Below are 11,253 nucleotides of genomic sequence, written 5' to 3'. Positions count from 1 at the left end.
AACGGTACTTCTATTATGGGTAATGGGATGAGGGTGGACAGGTGCCGGTTTCTTTGACAGATTTTTTTTACTTTGGCGTCTAATCCGGGCCAGTAAAAATGATCGAAAAATGTTTCTATTGTATTCTGTGTGCCGAGGTGACAATCCAGGGATTGCGAGTAAGCTAGGTGTATTACGGTGTTGACTTTTTCCTGGGGTAACATCAGGAGGTCGCGAGGCTCACCTCTTTTGTTGGTTTGATAGTATAAAAGGCCACCTTTTACCAGGAAGTACGCCAGGGGCTGTGCTTGTCCTCCCTTCTCGCATTCCCCTTCTACCTCATACATCTGAGGCCAGCAGTGCTTCAGCTGGCTGTCTTCCTTCTGTAGTCTCGAAAATTTGTAGTCTTAGCGCCACCTGCTAAGACAAGGTGAGATGTGAAAAGGCTCACCTTCTGACTCAAAGTCGGCACTCTCTGCCTGTGCCTGGGCCATCCATGCATCACAGAGGGACGAGGTCTTCCTATGTCACTGCCCGCACTCTGTGGAGGTTCTTTTCCCTTTTTTTTTTTTCGGCAGAGCTTTTCCCGCAATCCTGGCCAGTCCCTGCCTAACAGGAGTAGAACGGGGAGGTTCGGCATTATGCCCACGGTTATGGTATGTCTACCCCCCAAAATCCTCCACCTTGATGCTGACTGCTGAAACCTCTCTGCGATGGCCGTGTACACAGGTGATCGGGAGAGGGCCGCACGGCTTCACATCCCACGGGACGATCGAGGGGCAAGTGGGGGTCATGGCATCGCCCGTTTTCAGGAGATGGGCCCCCCATGTGGACCCAATGGGTCAGGATGGGTTTAGTCGCGTTTGTGGATCCAGTCCAGAATCTGCAGGCCAAAAAAGGAGTTCTGGTTCGGTGGGCATGTGCTCGTTAATAGGTGGTCCTACGCTTACCAGAGGAGGGTCTCTCACATCGTGAGGCCATGGTCTAGGGGAGTGGACTCCGGTCCGGAAACCGCCCTTTCATGGGGAGCGAGAGGGTGGATATCGCGCATTCCAGCGCGTCGATGGCCTTGCACAGTAATGCATGCCCACAGCTTTTCATTTTTCCTGAGGCAGGGTTCGCAATCACTTCTCGTGCACTCACTTTATCCGGTTGGAGCCAGCGGCAAGCTATCCGATACAGGTGATCCAGCTAGGCTCGAGGCGGTGTTGATAGGTCGTTGCCCCAGCGGTAAAACTAAGCGGCAGCCTGTGAGCTGGAGAGGCCACACCTTGCCAGAATTTCCAACTTCAGCCTTTCAAAGTGGTCTGCCTCCTCCTCTATGAGTGAGAATTTTATAAAATTTTATATATATATATATATCTGAGGCAATGCGTTCCACTCTTCCACAAGTGCTACATGCAGTTCTGCCAGGTCACGTGGGGGTAAGGTACGATCATCTGGTCCCAGACATGCTCTATGGGGTTCAGGTCGGGGGACATTGATGGCCATACCATATGAGGCACTCCAACTTCCTCAAGTTGAGCTGTGACAATTCTGCCACAATGTGGTGGAGCATTATCATCCATGAACAGAAAGTTGGGGGTGCTCTGGCGGAATTGGGGGATGATGATAGGTTCTATGATGTTTCTGAGGTAAGAACGTGCAGTGACTGAGCCATGTACAATAACCAAATCTGCATTGACTAGACCACTGCTCCATTGTCCATGTCACATGATCTTGTGCCCATTGCAAACGTTCACGGCGGTCTTTTGGTGTTAGTTGAGTCACTTGCAATGGCCGTCTGGCATTCAAGACAAAACGGTGGAGTCAGTTGCGAATTGTCTGGAAATCACGCGGTTCTCAGGAAACACATGATAGTCTTCGGCCCTCCTGGCTGAATGGTAGTAGCCTTAATGTGGGAGCCCGCTAGTGACGAGGAGGAATTGGCCACAACTAAATTAGGGAGAAAATCTGGGAAAAATCCCCCCAAAAAATAATAATTAAAAAAAGAACTCACTCTTTCTATGATTTCTTTACGTTACATACGTTGGAGGACCTGTAACCAGACAAAGCAAAAAATAAATGTTATAGTGGTCATCAGAAAACCAACAAAAAAGAAGAGGAAGAAAGAACATTATGTTATGTCTGATGAGTTCATGAGTGATGTGTAATAATTAGATTGGGTCTTTTATATAATCATGTGCTTCAGCAACAAGTTTCAACCAATCTATCGCTGGGGTACAAAATTGTCCGCACTAGTATGTCAATACTAAGACCATCCGCAATTGTCCCCAGTAGTGTGTCAATACTAAGACAATCAAGGAAACAGACTAATACCCTTTATCATCTGCATATTCACAACTGTTTTGTTTTCCTCTATCCTATTGCACTGTACCAAACTATGACAAACTTGCTGTACAGCAGTCTTGGTGTGGTAAAAATCTTAAAATAATTAATAATATTAAAAACATTTTAGACCATGTTCAGAAATATGATATGTAGTTGCAAAATACATTGCACATTTTTTTTATTTATTCAAAGATCGATTTTAGTGGTGATTTGTCAAATTTATGCATGGCTCATGCCTCGGAATGGGGCAAATGGATTGTTATGTACAGAAATATGCTGACTCCCAATAGCTGCCACTACTAAAGCAAACGAAAATGATGAGTTCAGTGTGGAAGAAATTAACTGGCCCACACAAAGCCTTGACCTCATCCTAATCAAGAACCTTTGGTATGAACTAAAATAGACATCAGTGCCTTCTGACCTCTTAAATGCTCTACAGAATGAATGGGCACGAATTCCCACAAAAACACTCCAAAATCTTGTAACAGTTTTCCAAAGAGAGTGGAAATAATCCTGCAAAAAAAGCATTTACTTCATAATGAAATATATGTATTTGGATACAATGTCATTGCTGATTTGCCAAATTCTTTGTCCATATAGTGTACATTTTGCCCTGAGACTTATCTGACCACAACGACTTATGAAACTTTGTGTATCTTGAAGCATATGCATTGATTTCAATATGCATGGTCAGTTTCAGCTATCAGTACAAAACACAATTTAGAGCAGAGATGTCAAACTGGATCCAGAAAGAGACATGTGGGTGCAGGCTTTAATTCCAGGCTTCTTTCATTCTATCTTTTTGAATCCAGGTTGACGCCCCTGTTTTTGAAGTAGAATGGTGCGAGAGTGCCAACAGTTGTTGCGAGACTGACAAGGGGTAATCAGATATACATAGCGCATGCGCACGCTTTTGCGCATGCGAGTTTAAGCGAAGCGTCAACTTTTTCATAGCACCTTTGGTGGATAGCAGTGCAGCGTATTACTGCTAAACAGAATCGCTTCCGCCGCATTTGTGTGGTAAAATGAATCAACACCACACACAAGGACGGCAAAACGTTGAAATCACGAAGAATTAAAGCGGTCAGTGCTCGTTTCATAACAAGGCACTTAATCCTCTTGAATATGCCGTCTATTTAGGCGAGAGCTGGTTTAGCTAGCATAGCAGTCTAGCTCTCCAGGAAAAATGTCCCTGTCTGCAAACCATTATGATATAATTTGTCATATGACTTTACAGAACTGTTAACTATATTAAAGGTTTTAGCTGCATATAGGTATCTGCCATTTGGTCCAATTTGGTATTTGTAATACGGTTAGTTTAGCTAACAATGGTCGAGCTATGTTGTGTAACGCCATGTTGCTATGCTATTACGATTAGCATACTGTACCGCGATTAAGATTATTGATTCAGCAGAATATTAACGTGCGCTTTAATAAAGTACATGTGTAAAATAAACTTATAGCCTGTTATTAGCCCTGATTTCTGAATTCTGTTCCTTGATTGCCGCTCTGTGGGTTTTTTTCTAAGCCGTATAATATTTTCCTCCGGAAAATAAAGGCACTTCAAATTTACCGATTTACAAAAAAAAAAAAAAAAAGTTAAACTTCTGTAGTTGTCTTTCAGAGGATACTATGTTCGCCTGTTAGGAACGGCAAAATATAGGTTTTATTGCCTCTGACGCTAGCATATTTGTACTTAAATGTACCAAATTCAACTACAGTATGTAGTCATTTATATTTATGGCTATCATTCTCATGTACAAAAAAAAAACCCTAAACTAAATCCTGTATAATTAGATGAACAAATCAATTTTCTTTGTATTTATTTATTGATTGCTTTTTGCTTGAACTTTTCATATTTCTAACTTTTAATTACAAGGCGTACCAGTTGCAACACGTCCATGAAAAATTTGCTTTGTCTGCCATTTTGCAATTTTGTGATTAAAGTAAGAATATTAGGACGAGATGCCTCAAATTTGTGTGGGGTTGTCTTCATGGTTGTAAGTGGGGGTGTTCTTCATGTGTGAAAAATGGTATTAATATCATACAGTCCCGTTCAAAAGTTTAAGACCACTTAAAAGGTGGCAAAAAATCATATTTTGCATGGTTGGATCTTAACAAGGTTCCAAGTAGAGCTTCAACATGCAACAAGAAGAAATGGGAGTGAGACAAAACATTTTTTGAGCATGCAATTTAATAAAAACAATGATTAAACTAAAACAGGCTGTTTTACAGCTGATTAAAATTCTAGGACCACATGCCTTTAAAAGGCCAAATCTGTGCAAAGATGTGGCTTCATTGTCATTTTCTGTCAAAAAAAGGCAAAAAAAAAAAAAAAAACTCCCTTTCTGAACGTGGTCGGGTTGTTGAACTGCATAAGCAGGGTCTCTCAGAGCGCCATCACTGCTGATGTGTAAGACAGTCATTTGGAATTTCTTAAATTATCCTAAGGGAACAAAAAAAGGCAAGTGTAAGACCCAGCACTGAGACTGAAGGGCTTCAAAAACAAAAAACGTCTTCAAAGACCTCGTCTCTTTGTAATCCACAGAACTGTTGTTTGGACTTTGCAAGAGAGCACCAAACATGGGACATTCAAAGGTGGAATAAAGTTTTGTTTTCTGATGAGAAAAAAATTAACCTTGATGGCCCTGATGGTTTCCAACGTTACTGGCATGACAAGCAGATCCCACCTGAGATGTTTTCTACGCGTCACAGTGGAGGGGGAACCAAAATGGTCTGGGGTACTTTTTCCTTCAGTGGAACAATGGAGCTTCAGGAAGTGCAGGAGTGTCAAATGGTCGCAGGCTATGTCCAGATGTTGCAGAGAGCATTCCTTATGACTGAGGGCCCTCGTCTGTGTGGTAACGACTGGGTTTTTCAATAGGCCCATCCTGCGTGTTCCCCTGATCTAAATCCAATTGAGAACCTTTCGGGATGGATGGCAAGGGCAGTTTACAAAAATGGACAACAGTTTCAGACAATGGATGCCCTTCGTGCGGCCGTCTTTACCATTCGGAGAAATGTTCCCACTCACCTCATGGAAACACTTGAATCAAGCATGCCGCAACAAATTTTTTAAGTGATCAACAATAATGGTGGAGCTACTCAGTACTAAGTTTGGAAGTTGCTGTAAAACTTGCATTGAAATTGCATGCTCAAAAAATGTTTCGTCTCACTCCCATTTCTTCTTGTTGCATGTTAAAGCTCTACTTGAAACCTTGTTAAGATTCAACCATGCAAAATATGATTTTTGCCATTTTTTAAGTGGTCTTAAACTTTTGATCGGGACTGTATCACACTACTACCCAGGCTAAGATATTCAGTTGATTATCCTTTTCTTTCTGCAACAACTAATGTAATGTTATTTAAATTATGTACAGTGGCTAGGGATGAGTGATACTTAAAATAGGTGAATAGACATATTATTTTACAAAAAAAATGAAATGAAAAAAAGTAACTAATGACATCCCTTTCCAGCAGAGTGGTTAGGATTCAGCTGTAAGCATAGAAATAATTATAATAAAAAAAAATGTATAGGAAAATTTGACTTTATATATAGTAATTGTAAAACATGAGAGTTTCACTACTTGAACCAAATTATGGGAAAAATATATCCTTTGATATTCTAGAGATGTAAAAAAAAAAAAAGTGAAAATCACTTTTTTTCAGTGTTTATTTTCCAAACCAAGATGAAAGAACAAAGATAATTTTTCGTTTTCAAATAAAAAATGGAAAAGTCTTTATTTTGTTTCCCTGAAGAGCATGAAGGAAACCAAACTTGCAGCCGTTTGATGAACTATGGGTAAAAAGCATAATTAAATGTTTTTATAATTGTTTATATTTTAAAAATTACATAATTGTTTTTTTTTATTAATTGTTTACGTTTGCTAAATCATGTGTCTTAAATTTAAAGTTTGTGTAATCATCACCTGTTGTTGTTCAACAAAGGGTTGCATGTTTGGCTTCCTTACATCCATTCATACTCTTCAGGGAAAATAAAATAAAAATGCCAGTTATTCAGTAAAAATTATAACTTTTAAGTAATGCCACTTATGTCTGAAAAAAAAACTAACGCGCTAGAATAGTGCTGATCTTTTTTTTTCTTTCCATTTTTCATTTCAACACAAAATCAGTAGGGAGAAAATGAGCCGTTACCCTTTCTTTAATTTTGGTTTTTAAAATGAGTATTAAAAAAAGTTATTGTCTTGTTTTTTGATGATTGGTTTTATATTGAAAAGCGAATGATGCACATATTTTTAAGCATGTCTTGAATTTAATATTTTAAAGACATTTCTGATTTTCAGAAAGGACAGAATTTTGCGTAAGTTTAATACAATTTTGTTTGTATTGCTTTAGAAATCTAATGAGGGGAATATAGTGTCTACTGTATTTTGGCATCAGTTGGCTGAAGAGTAGACTGTGCAGCAAATAATCCAGGTAAGTGATGCATGAATTTCAGACATATATATATATATATATATATATATATATATATATATATATATACACAGTGGAACCTCGGATTGCAAGTAACCCGGTTTGCGAGCGTTCGTTAAAAATGTTTTTATTGAATTTGATTAAACGAGCGAGTCTTGATTTACGAGTGTCGAGTATCTTGTAGCTCGATACTTGCCTCTAGTTTTTACGCCGTGCGTCACGTGATCCCAACTGAGCCAATTGTTCTTTCTCTCGCGCTGCGGAATTGTGGGTAATCTTCTCCCATGCTCGGTCTCAGTGCATGTGCGCCACTCGTATAGTTAACATCCGTGCACACGTGCACTGTTTACTATAAACTAAAAGCATAAAGCAAAAGCAATATCCTGTTTCTTGCTCTGTGTAAGAAACCACTGATTCCATTAGTGTGTGTGTGTGCGCGCCTTCTCCCTCCTCCTCTCGCGGTGATTCAGTTAGTGTGTGCGTGCACTCGAGTGTCATTATAGATGTTCCTTATTAAGTTTTTCGATTAAGCAGTGTTTTCGTTAGTGTGTGTCTGTGTGTATGAGAAAGTCATCTCACACAGCAGCCCAAATAAGAGAGGAGCGAGTCATTCCTTCACTCAACTTACCTTAGCTTCACACACACGGACACACATACACAGCATGTGCGCGCACAAACACAGTAACAGAACCACTTAACTGTCGGGATTTTTTATTTTATTTTAAAGGTAAAGTTAATTTGTTTTATTTTAACTTTATATTTTGTATTACTTATTTTTAGATTTTTTTATGGAATGAATAATCTGTTTTTTTTATAATTTCTTATGGGGCAATTTGCTTTAATATACGAGTGTTTTGGTATACAAGCACACTTCCGGAACAAATTATGCTCACAATATAATCCATATATACAGTGGGTACAGAAAGTATTCAGACCCCCTTAAATTTTTCACTCTTTGTTATATTGCAGCCATTTACTAAAATCATTTAAGTTATTTTTTTTTTTCTCATTAATGTACACACAGCACCCCATAGTGACAGAAAAACACAGAATTGTTGACATTTTTGCAGATTTATTAAAAAGAAAAACTGAAATATCACCTGGTCCTAAGTATTCAGACCCTTTGCTCAGTATTTAGTAAAAGCACTCTTTTGATCTAATACAACCATAAGTCACGTGGCTTTGGGGATCCTCTGCCATTCCTCCTTGCAGATCTTCTCCAGTTCTGTCAGATTGGATGGTAAACGTTGGTGCACAGCCATTTTTAGGTCTCTCCAGAGATGCTCAATTGGGTTTAAGTCAGGGCTCTGGCCAGGCCATTCAAGAATAGTCACAGAGTTGTTGTGAAGCCACTCTTTTATTATTTTAGCTGTGTGCTTGAATCATTGTCTTGTTGGAAAGTAAATCTTTTGCCCAGTCTGAGGCCCTGAGCACTCTGGAAAAGGTTTTCATCCAGGATATCCCTGTACCTGGCCGCATTCATCTTTCCCTCGATTGCAACCAGTCGTCCTGTCCCTGCAGCTGAAAAACACCCCCACAGAATGATGTTGCCACCACCATGGTTCACTGTTGGGACTGTATTAGACAGGTGATGAGCAGTTCCTGGTTTTCTACACACATACCGCTTAGAATTAAGGCCAAACAGTTCTTGGCCTCATCAAACCAGAGAATCTTATTTCCCACTTATTTAGCAAACTCCATGCGGGCTTTCATGTGTCTTGCAGTGTGGAGAGGCTTCCGTCGGGCCACTGTGCCATAAAGCCCCAACTGGTGGAAGGCTTTGATGGTTGACTTTCTACAACTTTGTTTCATCTCCCGACTGCATCTCTGGAGCTCAGGCACAGTGATTTTTGGGTTCTTTTTTACCTCTCTTACCAAGGCTCTTTTCCCCCGATAGCTTAGTTTGCTAACGAAGGTCTACGAAGGGTTCTGGTCGTCCCAAACATCTTCCATTTAAGGATTATGGAGGCCACTGTGCTCTTAGGAACCTTTAGTGCAGCAGAAATTTTTTTGTAACCTTGGCCAGATTTGTGCCTTGCCACAATTCTGTTTTTGAGCTCTTCAGGCAGTCTCTTTGACCTCATAATTCTCGTTTGCTTTGACATGCATTGTGAGCTGTAAGGTCTTATATGGACAGGGGTGTGGCTTTCAAGTCCATTTAGTATAATCAAACACAGCTGGACTCAAATGAAGGTGTAGAACCATCTCAAGGATAATCAGAAGAAATGGACAGCACCTGAGTTAAATATACAAGTGTCACAGCAAAGGGTGTGAATACTTAGAAATTGTCAACAATTCTGTGTTTTTTTCTGTCGTGCTGTGTGGCCAAAAGTTTTGAGAATTACATAAATATTGGAAACTAGAAAAGTTTTCATAATAGCAATTTGCATATACTCCAGAATTTTATGAAGAGTGATCAGATGAATTGCATAGTCTTTCTTTGCCATGAAAATTAACTTAATCCCGAAAAAACCTTTCCACTGCATTTCATTGCTGTCATTAAAGGACCTGCTGAAATAATTTCAGTAATCATCTTGTTAACTTAGGTGAGAATGTTGACGAGCACAAGGCTGGAGATCATTATGTCAGGCTGATTGGGTTAGAATGGCAGACTTGACATGTTAAAAGGAGGGTGATGCTTGAAATCATTGTTCTTCCATTGTTAACCATGGTGACCTGCAAAGAAACGGCAGCCATCATTGCGTTGCGTAAAAATGGCTTTACAGGCAAGGATATTGTGGCTACTGAGATTGCACCAAAATCAACAATTTATAGGATCATCAAGAACTTCGAAGAAAGAGGTTCAATTCTTGTTAAGAAGGCTTTAAGCGCCAGAATTATCTCCTAAAGAGGATTCAGCTGCGGGATTGAAGTGCCACCAATGCAGAGCTTGCACAGGAATGGCAGCAGGCAGGTGTGAGCGCATCTGCACGCACAGTAAGGCGAAGACTTTTGGAAGATGGCCTGGTGTCAAGAAGGGCCGCGAAGAAGCCTCTTCTCTTCATTAAAAAAAAAACATCAGGGACAGATTGATCTTCTGCAGAAAGTATGGTGAATGGACTGCTGAGGACTGGGGCAAAGTCATGGTCCCCGATGAAGCCCCTTTCTGATTATTTGGGGCATCTGGAAAAAGGCTTGTCCGGATAAGAAAAGGTGAGCGCTACCATCAGTCCTGTGTCATGCCAACAGTAAAGCATCCTGAGACCATTCATGTGGCGGGTTGCTTCTCATCCAAGAGAGTGGGCTCACAACACAGCCATGAATAAAGAATGTTACCAAAACACCCTCCAACAGCAACTTCTTCTAACAATCCAACAACAGTTTGGTGAAGAACAATGCATTTTCCAGCACGATGGAGCACCGTGCCATAACGCAAAAGTGGCTCGGGGACCAAAACGTTAAAATTTTGGGTCCAAGGCCTGGAAACTCCCCAAATCTTAATCCCATTGAGAACTTGTGGTCAATCCTCAAGAGGCGTGTGGACAAACAAAAACCCACTAATTCTGACAAACTCCAAGAAGTGATTATGAAAGAACGGGTTGCTATCAGTCAGGATTTGGCCCAGAAATTGATTAAGAGCATGCCCAGTCAAATTGCAGAGGTCCTGAAAAAGAAGGGCCAACACTGCAAATACTGACTCTTTGCATAAATGTCATGTAATTGTCGATAAAAGCCTTTGAAACGTATGAAGTGCTTGTAATTATATTTTAGTACATCACAGAAACAACTGAAACAAAGATCTAAAAGCAGTTTAGCAGCAAACTTTGTGAAAACTAATATTTGTGTAATTCTCAAAACTTTTAGCCACGATTGTATTGAGGGAAAAATTAACTTAAATGATTTTAGCAAATGGCTACAATATAACAAAGTGAAAAATTTAAGGGGGCCTGCATACTTTCCGTACCCACTGTTTGCATATAGTTCACAGCGCATCACTTTTTCCACATTTTATGTCATGTTACAGCCTTATTCTAAAATGGATTAAATTATTTTTTTTTCTCAGAATTCTTCACACAACACCCCATAATGACAACTTGAAAAAAGTCTACTTGAGATTTTTGCAAATTTATTAAAAATAAAAAAATTGAGAAAGCACATGTACATGTATTCACAGCCTTTGCCATCAAAATTGAGCTCAGACGCATCCTGTTTTCCCTGATCATCCTTGAGATGTTTCTGCAGCTTAATTGGAGTCCACCTGTGGTAAATTCAGTTGATTGACATGACATTTGGAAAAATGCACACTTTTGTATATAAGGTCCCATAGTTGACGGTTCATGTCAAAGCACAAACCAGGCATGAAGTCAAAGGAATTGTCTGTAGACCTCCAAGACAGGATTGTCTCGAGGCACAAATCTGGGAAAGGTTACAGAAAAAATTCTGCTGCTTTGAAGGTCATAATGATCACAGTGGCCTCCATCACTTGTAAGTGGAAGAAGTTTGAAACCACCAGGACTCTTGCTAGAGCTGGCCGGCCATCTAAACTGAGCGATCGAGGGCGAAGGG

General features: G+C 40.1%; 1 protein-coding gene across 2 annotated transcripts in view; it reads left to right on the top strand.

Moving 5' to 3' along the window:
• Positions 1 to 3,237: 3,237 nt before the first annotated feature.
• Positions 3,238 to 11,253, top strand: part of si:dkeyp-84f3.5 (uncharacterized protein LOC334144 homolog) — a 28,185-nt gene continuing 20,169 nt past the window's right edge. The window contains exons 1-3 of one of the 2 annotated variants that reach the window (XM_053495060.1): positions 3,238 to 3,393; positions 6,667 to 6,747; positions 10,862 to 10,950. The gene's annotated coding sequence lies outside the window, so the exon portion shown is untranslated. The remainder of the gene's footprint in view (positions 3,394 to 6,666; positions 6,748 to 10,861; positions 10,951 to 11,253) is intronic. The other variant, XM_053495059.1, reaches the window with a different exon arrangement.

Source organism: Clarias gariepinus, chromosome 4, assembly GCF_024256425.1.
Source record: "Clarias gariepinus isolate MV-2021 ecotype Netherlands chromosome 4, CGAR_prim_01v2, whole genome shotgun sequence".
Lineage (NCBI taxonomy): Eukaryota > Metazoa > Chordata > Actinopteri > Siluriformes > Clariidae > Clarias > Clarias gariepinus.
This window is presented reverse-complemented; position numbering and strand designations above follow the sequence as displayed.